At 52.8% G+C, this 8,879-nt stretch overlaps 4 non-coding genes across 4 annotated transcripts; 1 reads left to right on the forward strand and 3 right to left on the reverse strand.

Annotated features, from left to right (window-relative positions):
* Window positions 1-1,455: 1,455 nt before the first annotated feature.
* Window positions 1,456-1,549, reverse strand: TRNAV-UAC. The gene is made up of 2 exons: window positions 1,512-1,549; window positions 1,456-1,491 (listed from the first exon to the last, which is right to left on the reverse strand). It is a non-coding gene; the product is annotated as a tRNA-Val (tRNA).
* Window positions 1,550-2,331: 782 nt separating this feature from the next.
* TRNAQ-UUG lies at window positions 2,332-2,403 on the reverse strand. The gene has a single exon. It is a non-coding gene; the product is annotated as a tRNA-Gln (tRNA).
* A 1,635-nt stretch (window positions 2,404-4,038) lies between these two features.
* On the reverse strand, window positions 4,039-4,111 carry TRNAF-GAA. Its single transcript has one exon. It is a non-coding gene; the product is annotated as a tRNA-Phe (tRNA).
* A 3,356-nt stretch (window positions 4,112-7,467) lies between these two features.
* TRNAQ-CUG lies at window positions 7,468-7,539 on the forward strand. Its single transcript has one exon. It is a non-coding gene; the product is annotated as a tRNA-Gln (tRNA).
* The last annotated feature ends 1,340 nt before the right edge of the window (window positions 7,540-8,879 follow it).

The following is an 8,879-nucleotide window of genomic DNA, read 5'->3' on the forward strand; positions in this document are numbered from 1 at the left end:
CACAAACACAGAGACTGAATTTCCCACATTTAATCTCGCTGCACTTTCCAGAAAGTCACAAAATTCAATTCATTCTTGCTAGGACAGAGAAAAAATAAGTGATACTAAGTTTTTGGCTTGGTTAAATAAAATTAAGTGTTTAATTAATATAGTAAAAATCTGTACTGATTCCTCTAACACCATAGCGTGAAATAGGAACAGAGACAAATCTTGTCAGTGATGACTAATTTCACAAATGATCTTCCCATTATTAATTTCCACATTGCCCCTATTGGAGGTCTGGGCATCTCCAGTGTCATTGCTCTGCATTCACCTTCCCCTAGAATTGTTCTCGGACATTCACTTTCCTCTGCAGCGTGGGGCACGGGTCACTTGCTGGAGGATTCCCTGCACCTTGAGGTCTTTAAGCCACAATTTGAGGACTTCAGTAACTCAGCCATAGGTTAGGGGTTTGTTACAGGAGTGGGTGGGTGAGATTCTGTGGCCTGCATTGTGCAGGAGGTCAGACTAGATGATCATAATGGTCCCTTCTGACCTTAAGTCTATGAATCTATGAATCTAGTCCCAAATTTGGAAAACGGTGCAGTTCAGAATGAGAATAGTGACCCCGTCTCCTTCCTGCACCTGCTCTACATTGCTCCACAGCAGCTTCTCCACCTGCAGAGTCACCCCAGCATGGCAGTGCAGCCGCCCAGGGTTCAGCAGGGGCCCCTGGCAAGGACCGTGGGTGCAGCTAACAGCCCAGTGTGCCTGGCCCTGAGGCAGCTGTAAAAAAGCAACCCACCCCCCCCAGAAGTACAGAGACTGAATTCCCCAATTATAACATCATGACCCCCTGTAGAAAGCCACACGTGTCAGTTGTATTTTCACAGGGAGATGCAAAAATCAAATGACCAATTTTTAAGTTGAGTAAATAAAGTTGAGGAGCTAGTCATTAACTTCACAAAAATATACTAAAGATCCCTCAACATAACACCTGAAGGTGAAATATGAACAGAGACAAACCTTGTCAGCAAAGGCTCATTTCCCAAACGATCCTCAAAATGTTACTAATTCCCACCCCTCCTCCACAGGAGCTCTGTGCAGTGTAACTGTTCTGCAGGCAGCTTCCCATTAAATGCTGTTGTGGGACATTCCCAGGCCTGGAAATGTACCAACGACAGAATTTGAAGAGCAAACCTGGCTCCCCGCACCAGGCGGGATTTGAGTGTTTTGTCCCTGTCACTTAGTCTTTGTCAATAGTACAGACGCCAGGGGCAGGACTCCAGGCTCTGCTTGAGGGATCCTGGCACAGGGGCTGGTGGGGGAGAAAGGATGTTAGATTCTGACCTGGAGAGGAGGTAATAATTGAAGTGGGCATTTTTTATTAGCCCCCTCCTGAGGATCTCCAGGGCTGGAATTCTACATTCCACAGGCCAAATGAGGGGGTGAAGCCACTTGGCTAATGAAAACCAGTGCTCCAGGTGAGGTTTGAACTCACAACCTCAGCATAGCTCCTCTCAGCACTGCCCTGTAAGTACTGTGCGCTAACCAATTACGCCACTGGAGCACCTGTTAATTAGGATTCTCTGAGACCCCTAGGTTGATACAGGCGATGGGTGACCCCAAAACATTCTCAGTGGAGCTGAGAGCAGGTAGCGACAAGTGTTGGTACTTGGTGGGGTGGATTCTTCTTAAGGCTTCCAGGCACCATTTGACCCTTTTGTTTTTCCCTGTGTAATAACAGAGCTGGTTAAGACTCAATGGAGAGTCTTGCTGCAGACCAACTGGTCTGAAATCACTGGTAACCAGCTCTAAGCATTAGTCCTGCTTTGGGACAGTGTCTCTCATGCAACAAACTGCTCAGTCTGCGCTAGCAGTGAGGCTCCCTCACTAACAGCTGAATTCAGGGAGAGCTGTGTGAAGTGCAGGGCCCCAGGGGTGCCTGAACAGGGGGGAACAACACCCCAGGTGCCCAGAGCAGGAGAGGTGTGTTGGGCTCCAGCCTGGGACTCTGCTGCCCTCCTGCCTAGCCCTGACTATGAAGCCTGGCCCTGGCCCTCCTTCCTTTAAATGCCATGTGGGCAAGAGGTAGAGTGTGGCAGCTGCAAGTACAGGGACCAAAGTTGTGGACATCAGGTGAAGCAGCGAGAAACAACCATATGGTCAAACCACAGGAATCTCTAGCCAGACTGTTAAGTTCTAGGACCCCAGCCTATAGCCACCAGCCCAACGACCTATCTCCAGTGGGCATCAGTCATCCAGCAGGAGGGAAAGAATACTCAGTCCAGTTCACCCTGAGAGAAACACATGGGGCTCCAGTACTTTGTAGCAAAGCAGCGTATCACCACAAGGTCCCACTGAGATTTGAACTCAGATTCCAGGATTCAAAGTCCTGAGTGCTGCCCATTACACCATGGGACCTGCTGCTATTTCATTTTCTAGACCCCTGTGACTCTCAGCTGGCTGCTTTGCACTCTGCACTTATTGCTTCCCACCATCAGCTTCCTCTCGCGGGACTCTCTCTCCTCCTCCAGCGACTGTGGTCCTGCACTACCGGATCTGTGGGTCCTGCCCTGAGTCCCTGCATCCCCTGCTTTGTCTCCATTCCCTGCAGGCTGCAAAAATGTCAGGGGAGTCTGCTCCTCCCTTCACTCGATGCTCCCGCTCATATCAGCCAACTGCAGCCTCATCTCCTGGAACTTGGGCAGCTGTCGCTTGATCCGGTCGTACAGTCACAGGCTGACTGGCTCCCCTGCCTGGATGCTCTTGTGGAAATCCCACAGATGACACTGCAGGACTTTGCACTGTTGGTTTCTTTAATGTTGTGGTGTTTCCCCAGCCACCGGAACAAAGCCGCCAACTCCTCCCTCACTGACTCCCACCAATCCCCCTGGTAACCACAGAACCCTCTGATGCTTTCCCGTTCTGCCAACACCTCCAGGCCTCACCCCCCTGCTCCTTTATCTTGCAAGCTCTGGATGTTCAGCTTCCAATATCCTCTGCCCTGGGTCAGGGAATTGCCCACATTGAGCACACGGTGAGAGCTGCGTGATCCGCACAGTCCATTGGCACCACCCTGCACTGGGCTGTCGACGTGCTCTCCTTCACGTAAATCCGGTCAGTGCGACTCCTGGCCTGTCCCCGCAGAAAGGTGTATCCCCTCTGCGGCTGGTGTGAGCTCGGGTCAGAGGAATAGGAGGTTACTGCCCACCCTCCACTGGTTCACTGTGCAGAAACACGTTCTCTAAGCCGACCTCGCTATAGACCTGCACCAGGTAGTGCTCATCGTAGAAGAGTTTCGTCTGACGGTTGGGAAAACAGGACCAGCAGTCCTCAGGCCGGTGCAACAATTGAAATCCCCCCCGACACCAAACACCGTGCAGTCTAGAAGAAGGGAGCCAGTTCCTTCATAGAACTTCCCTTTCATGCCTTAATTGGGGACCATACACACTAATATAGCAGTAACCAGTGCCATGGAGCACAAAGCCACCAATAATGCCCTCCCTGGTCCGAGCTCCACCACCTTCTGTACTCGCACCATGAATGTGAAGAACAAGACTCCAACCCCATCATTCTTCCCTGGCCTGGAGGACCAGAGAGATGGGCCCTTCCACCAATCACCCTCTGCCCATCAAGCTACCCTAGAGTTGTTAATGTGCATTTCCTGAACACCCACCATGGCCAAGCCCAGCTGCTCCAAGTCACTGAACATCAAGTGCCTCCTCCTGGGCCCCCAACTCCCTTCCACATGGCCACTTTCACACATGCCCCTTCCCTGGCACTGCCCTCCCTCAGCTGCACAGAAGAGTTTTCATCCTCTCTACCTGCCTGTCACTGCCCAGCACCCCCTTCCTGCCATATTGGGTCCACCAGTAACTCACTTAGGAGAGACAGCTCCTGTCCCTCATTGTTAAATGTCAGGCCAGCCCATTAGGGGCAGAAGCCCACAATATCTTTTCCTACTGCAGAGCCCAAGCTCAGGGACTCACCTTGGGTGCAGGCACCACTGGGCTTCTAGAAAACAAGCTGCCCCTGCACAAAGAGGATGAAAGCACCTGCCAAAGCCTGGGATTGAACCAGGGACCTTTAGATCTTCAGTCTAACACTCTCCCAACTGAGCTACTTTGGCAACTGTACGCCAGTGTTTTGGCCTGTTGCTTCTCTGCCCGGGATGTTTTTGCAGCAGTTGCACACAAAAAGGACGTCATTGGGAGGTGCCCATGAAGACAAGACTCGCTTTTGCCTGCCTTGCTCAGCTTGACTTGCTGCCTCACCCCGTTCCTGCCCTAGTGCCCGGGTTGACCTGGTGGGGGAAGGGGACTGGAGGCCAGTGGCGCGGGGAGGAAGTTGACCTCGACCCTGAGCTAGACTAGACCCTGGCGGAGAGAGTCTGGCCACCACTTGCCACCCCACCCTGTTGTCCTGGCTTCCCCCACTGGGCGTCAGTTCGGGAGGGAAGTGGGGCTTCTGCCTCCCCTCCCCGATTTTCACACCGCAGAGGAGTGCGAACAGGAAAACGAACGGCTGCTCCACACCCCCACCAGAGGCACCCGACGCCCTTAGCTGCTCCCCTTGTTCCCCCCCAGCTGTGCTACTGAGTGGAAGCGTCCTGTGCCCATCACACAGAGCTCGATTAATCAAAACCCTCTTCTGCCAGCACCGGGCCTCCTGCTTCTTACACTGGGCCTGCAAGCGAGGGGGCGGCTGGCACAGCGCCAAGAGTCTAACCTGTGAGGCAGGAGGCGGCTGACGCCCGCAGCCTGCTGGGAGCTCCCAGAAGTTATTAAGGGACAGAGACTCCTCAATGCCCTTAGTAACAAGGGTTTGAGGGTCACCAAGGCCAGTAAGGGGGTCACTATGTCGGCCTTATAACCCTGGGGTCAGGTCACTGTGCAGCTTTGATCTAGAGCTCGGATCCCAACAACCGACCAGCAGCCCACAGCCTCCCCCTGGGTCTGCCCCACCTGGTTCCTCCTTACAGGCCGACCTTACCCCCCTTCCAGCCCCGGATTCACCCCTAATCATCCTACTGCCACTCAGAGCCACAGCCGTGGAGGTGCTGAAGGAGGGAGGGGTGACTCTAGGGTGGGGTTCTTCTCTAAAGGTGGCTGGCAGAAAGGTGGTGCTCAGCTCTGTCAGCGACCTGCCCAGCTGCCTCGCTGCCAGGGGATGCAGACGTTTCTGTAAGGCCATTAAATGGGTATTTGGCTTCTGAGTGAATGTGCAATTAAGAGAGGTAATTTCCATCCTTCTTTCTACTGGACTTCAGGGACCCGGTGGCCTAATGGATAAGGCATTGGCTTCGTAAGCCAGAAATTGTGGGTTCAATTCCCATCTAGAGTGAAAAATTCCTTTCTTCTTGTATACTGCAAAGAAATCTTGGTCTTATTTTCACCAAGGAAGCTGGGAGATGTTGGAACACAAAGTACTGCAGCTTGGGAACAAGCCCCCAGAAATGGCATCTTCCACTCCACAAATGCTTTCTAAACCCATCAGCAGCAAACAGTTAATACTAGTGTTTGGCTGAGAATAGAGGGAAGGGGAGTGTTAACTCCAAAACATCCATGAGCGAAACAGAAAGAAAGAGCAAGGCCGTTCTGAAAGAGACTGGATCTGTCTAGAGACAAAGCAGAACCTGAGAATGAGCAACAGTGTGAAAAGAGGTTCAAATGTGTGTTAGGTGTTAGTTAGGTTGGTCTGACAAATTTCAAGAAAATACCAATGCTCGTAGACTGATGCGGACACTGGCTGATTCTGATCTTTTACTGAGAATTCATTGAGAAATATTTTCCTTAACTATGTTATGGAATATTGGGAAGTGGCCACCCCAGCATGCACAAGGCTGAGCCAGTAAGTGTGGTGTGTGCTCCATGGTGCCCCTACTCCCTGCATGTGGTGGTGGAGGGCAGTTACTGAGTTCGGTTGGTTTGGGAAATTTAGGGCTTGGCTACACTTGCAGAGGTAGAGCTCTGGGAGTTAAACCACAGCAGGGAAACCGCTGCCGTGTGTTCACACTGACAGCTGCAAGCGCACTGGAGTGGCCACATTAGCAGCTCTGGCAATGCCACAGAGAGCAGTGCACTGTGGTAGCTATCCCAGTGTGCAAGTGGCTGCAACGTGCTTTTCAAATGGGGGGTGAGGGTGGAATGTGACAGGGAGTGTGTTGTGTGTACGTGGGAGGAGTGACAGTGTGTTTGGGGGGCTGAGAGTGTGTCAGCATGCTGTCTTGTGTGTTCAGACAGCAGCAGACCCCCCTCTCTCACACATACACTCACAACAGCAGCAGCATTCCACACTAATGGTTGCTTTGTCCCAGAGCAGATAAGCAGCCGGCTGTCAGAAACGGAGCTTTGAAAGGGGATATCCGCATGCCTGCAGCCGATTTCAAAACAATGACCAGAGTGGGCACTTAACTTCAGGGGATTATGGGACATTTCCTGAGGCCAAACATAGTGCAGTGATGCAACACATCATCCACACTGATGCCCGGGTATTTCAGCAGGGCTCAGCGAGCTTTATGCTTCTCATGGAGGTGGATTACCAGGAGTGCTCCAGCTGCAGAGCCCAGGTGCTCCATGTGCCTTGCCAGTGTGGACACCTCAGGAGTTAGGGCTCCCGGGGCTGCTTTAATGGGCTCTAACTTGCAAGTGTAGCCAAGCCCCTAGACTATGTCACTTGTGTGACTTACTTGTGCTATTGTAATAAATACAATAGACGTGCAATGGTCAGAAATCGCACCAGCAGAGAAGTATATTGCAGGGAAACCATAAGGAAATTAAGAGTTTAAATTATCCTCCACATGTCCCACGTCCCACTAAAATGAATCCAACCCACAGGTCACATGGGCAGAAGTATCAGTGTCAGGATGCTACATTGTTAGCATAGTAAATGAAGCTGCAAAATAAATGATGTTTAAATGACCTCACTCTATTGTTTACAATCCTGTGTTAAGAGGTAATAGATACAGATGGACACCAGGCAGGGGCGTTTGGAGGATGAAGCCTTTATGCTTCCATCGCCCACCACTATCAAGTTTTAGCCAATTAGGACAAGTCAGCAAATAAGAACCACCTCAGGGCTCAGTAACTGCTGCAGGTAGCAAAGTCCTACAGGGAGCAGTTTCTGGCACTACACCTGCCCAGCTCTGCTCCCCGGCTCTTCTCAGGCTCCTGCTCTCTCCTTAGCTCTGCCCCACTCTGGCCCAGGCAGTTCCAGCTCCCACGGAGGATGGGACCCCTGGCCTGGTGACTCCCTCATTACACTGCCTGGCCTGTCAGTGCAGCTAACTTGGAGCTTTGGCCTCTCCCCATTGCCCAGGGGACTGTCAGTCTCAGGGGCCTGATTTCCCATTGGCCCTTCCCCCTTCTATTGGTGCTGGGAACTAGCCAACCAAAAACCCCACTAAGTTTTAGTAAGGGGCCAACAGTCCCTTACTCGAGCCAGCCCTGTGAGAGTCACCAATGTGCAGAGAAAACAGCACAAGCTGGTCCCATGGTGTAACGGGCAGCACTCAGGACTCTGACTCCTGCAATCTGAGTTCAAATCTCAGTGGGACCTTGTGTTGGCTTGTGGTAAAGCCCTGGAGTTCACAGTGCTCAACTCCCCTGTCTCCAGCTGTGCAGGAACCAGTCTTTCCCCTCCTGTTGGGTGACTCTCACCTCCTAGAACCAGGCTCTGGGTGGGACGGCTGCAGTGGGTCAGGGCTCTAGAACTGGCTACTGACACCTGAGGGTTGGGATTCTCACAGCTTCACCTGATGCTCACAAGTTTGGCACTTGCCACTGTGCTGTTCCTCTTGCCTGCCTGGCACTTGAAGAAAGCAGTGCCAGGGCCAGGCTTCATAGTTAGGAGGGGGAAGAGTCCCAGGCTGGAGCCCAGCACCTCTCCTCCTCTGGGCACCTTTAGAGCAGAAGCAGCTGGTGCTGACAGCTCCAAGGGAAGGCTTATAAGCCGCAGGGCAAGAGGAGGGGAGAACCATGCCTATGCGTGGTCAGCAGACAGCCAGAAAGACACTGGGCTAGCCTGCTCCCTGGCGTGCTGAATCCCCAGTGAAGGCCAACAGCCACCCAGCATGTGGGGCGGCTGCTGATACTCTGTGGCCAGCATCAGAAGATGGTAGGAAAGCAGGGCCAGCCCCCCTGGTGTGGCCTCTTACTGTTCCCACTCCAGGTGCTCACTTTGGCCGTGGGGCAGGAGATTTTACCCCAAGAGGCTTTTCCCCAGCTGGCGAGAAGCAGAGAAACACCCAGGCTCTGAAGACGCTATGTAGCAAGTACCCTCCAGCACAGGGACAGGTGCACACTTGGAAGAGGGAAACTGCTCCACACACTAGCCCGGGCAGCCGCCCATTTTCTTTGGCAAGTCAGGAAGGGCAAAGGCAAGACTGGAAGCACCTGGGGCTCATGCCCCAGCCTTTGTAACACCCAACCCCCAACTCCTTCCCAGGGCTCGAGCTGAAGCCGGAGCATTGGCCTGAGCGGCCAAGAAGAGGTTCCAGCCCTGAAGGGAGCAGGACTTGCAGCACAAAGTGAGCACAACCACGAGGGGACTCAAATCCTGAATCATCCGATCCACAGGGAGATGCCTCATCCTTTAGGCCACATGATGAGGGGGTCTAAGCTCTTCTTTGGAAAAGGCGACACTGTGTTTCTCAGGTCATCTGCTGAGGGGGCCGAGACACTCTGGGCACAAGAAGTTGAGTTCCCAGCGAGACGTGAGACTTAATTCTCTGGAGCCAGGTGCAGGGCTTTGGCAGGGAGGCTCAGGCATGGGGGATTGAGGTGCAGCGGATGGACCAGCTGTCTAGGTGTGGAGATTTAGTCACACTGAGGCACAGGAGGGAGGAGGAATCCTGCTGATGGTCAGTGGATGTGCAGAAAAAAGGGTGTTGATTCCCC

This window comes from Mauremys reevesii, linkage group 23 (genome assembly GCF_016161935.1).
Source record: "Mauremys reevesii isolate NIE-2019 linkage group 23, ASM1616193v1, whole genome shotgun sequence".
Lineage (NCBI taxonomy): Eukaryota > Metazoa > Chordata > Testudines > Geoemydidae > Mauremys > Mauremys reevesii.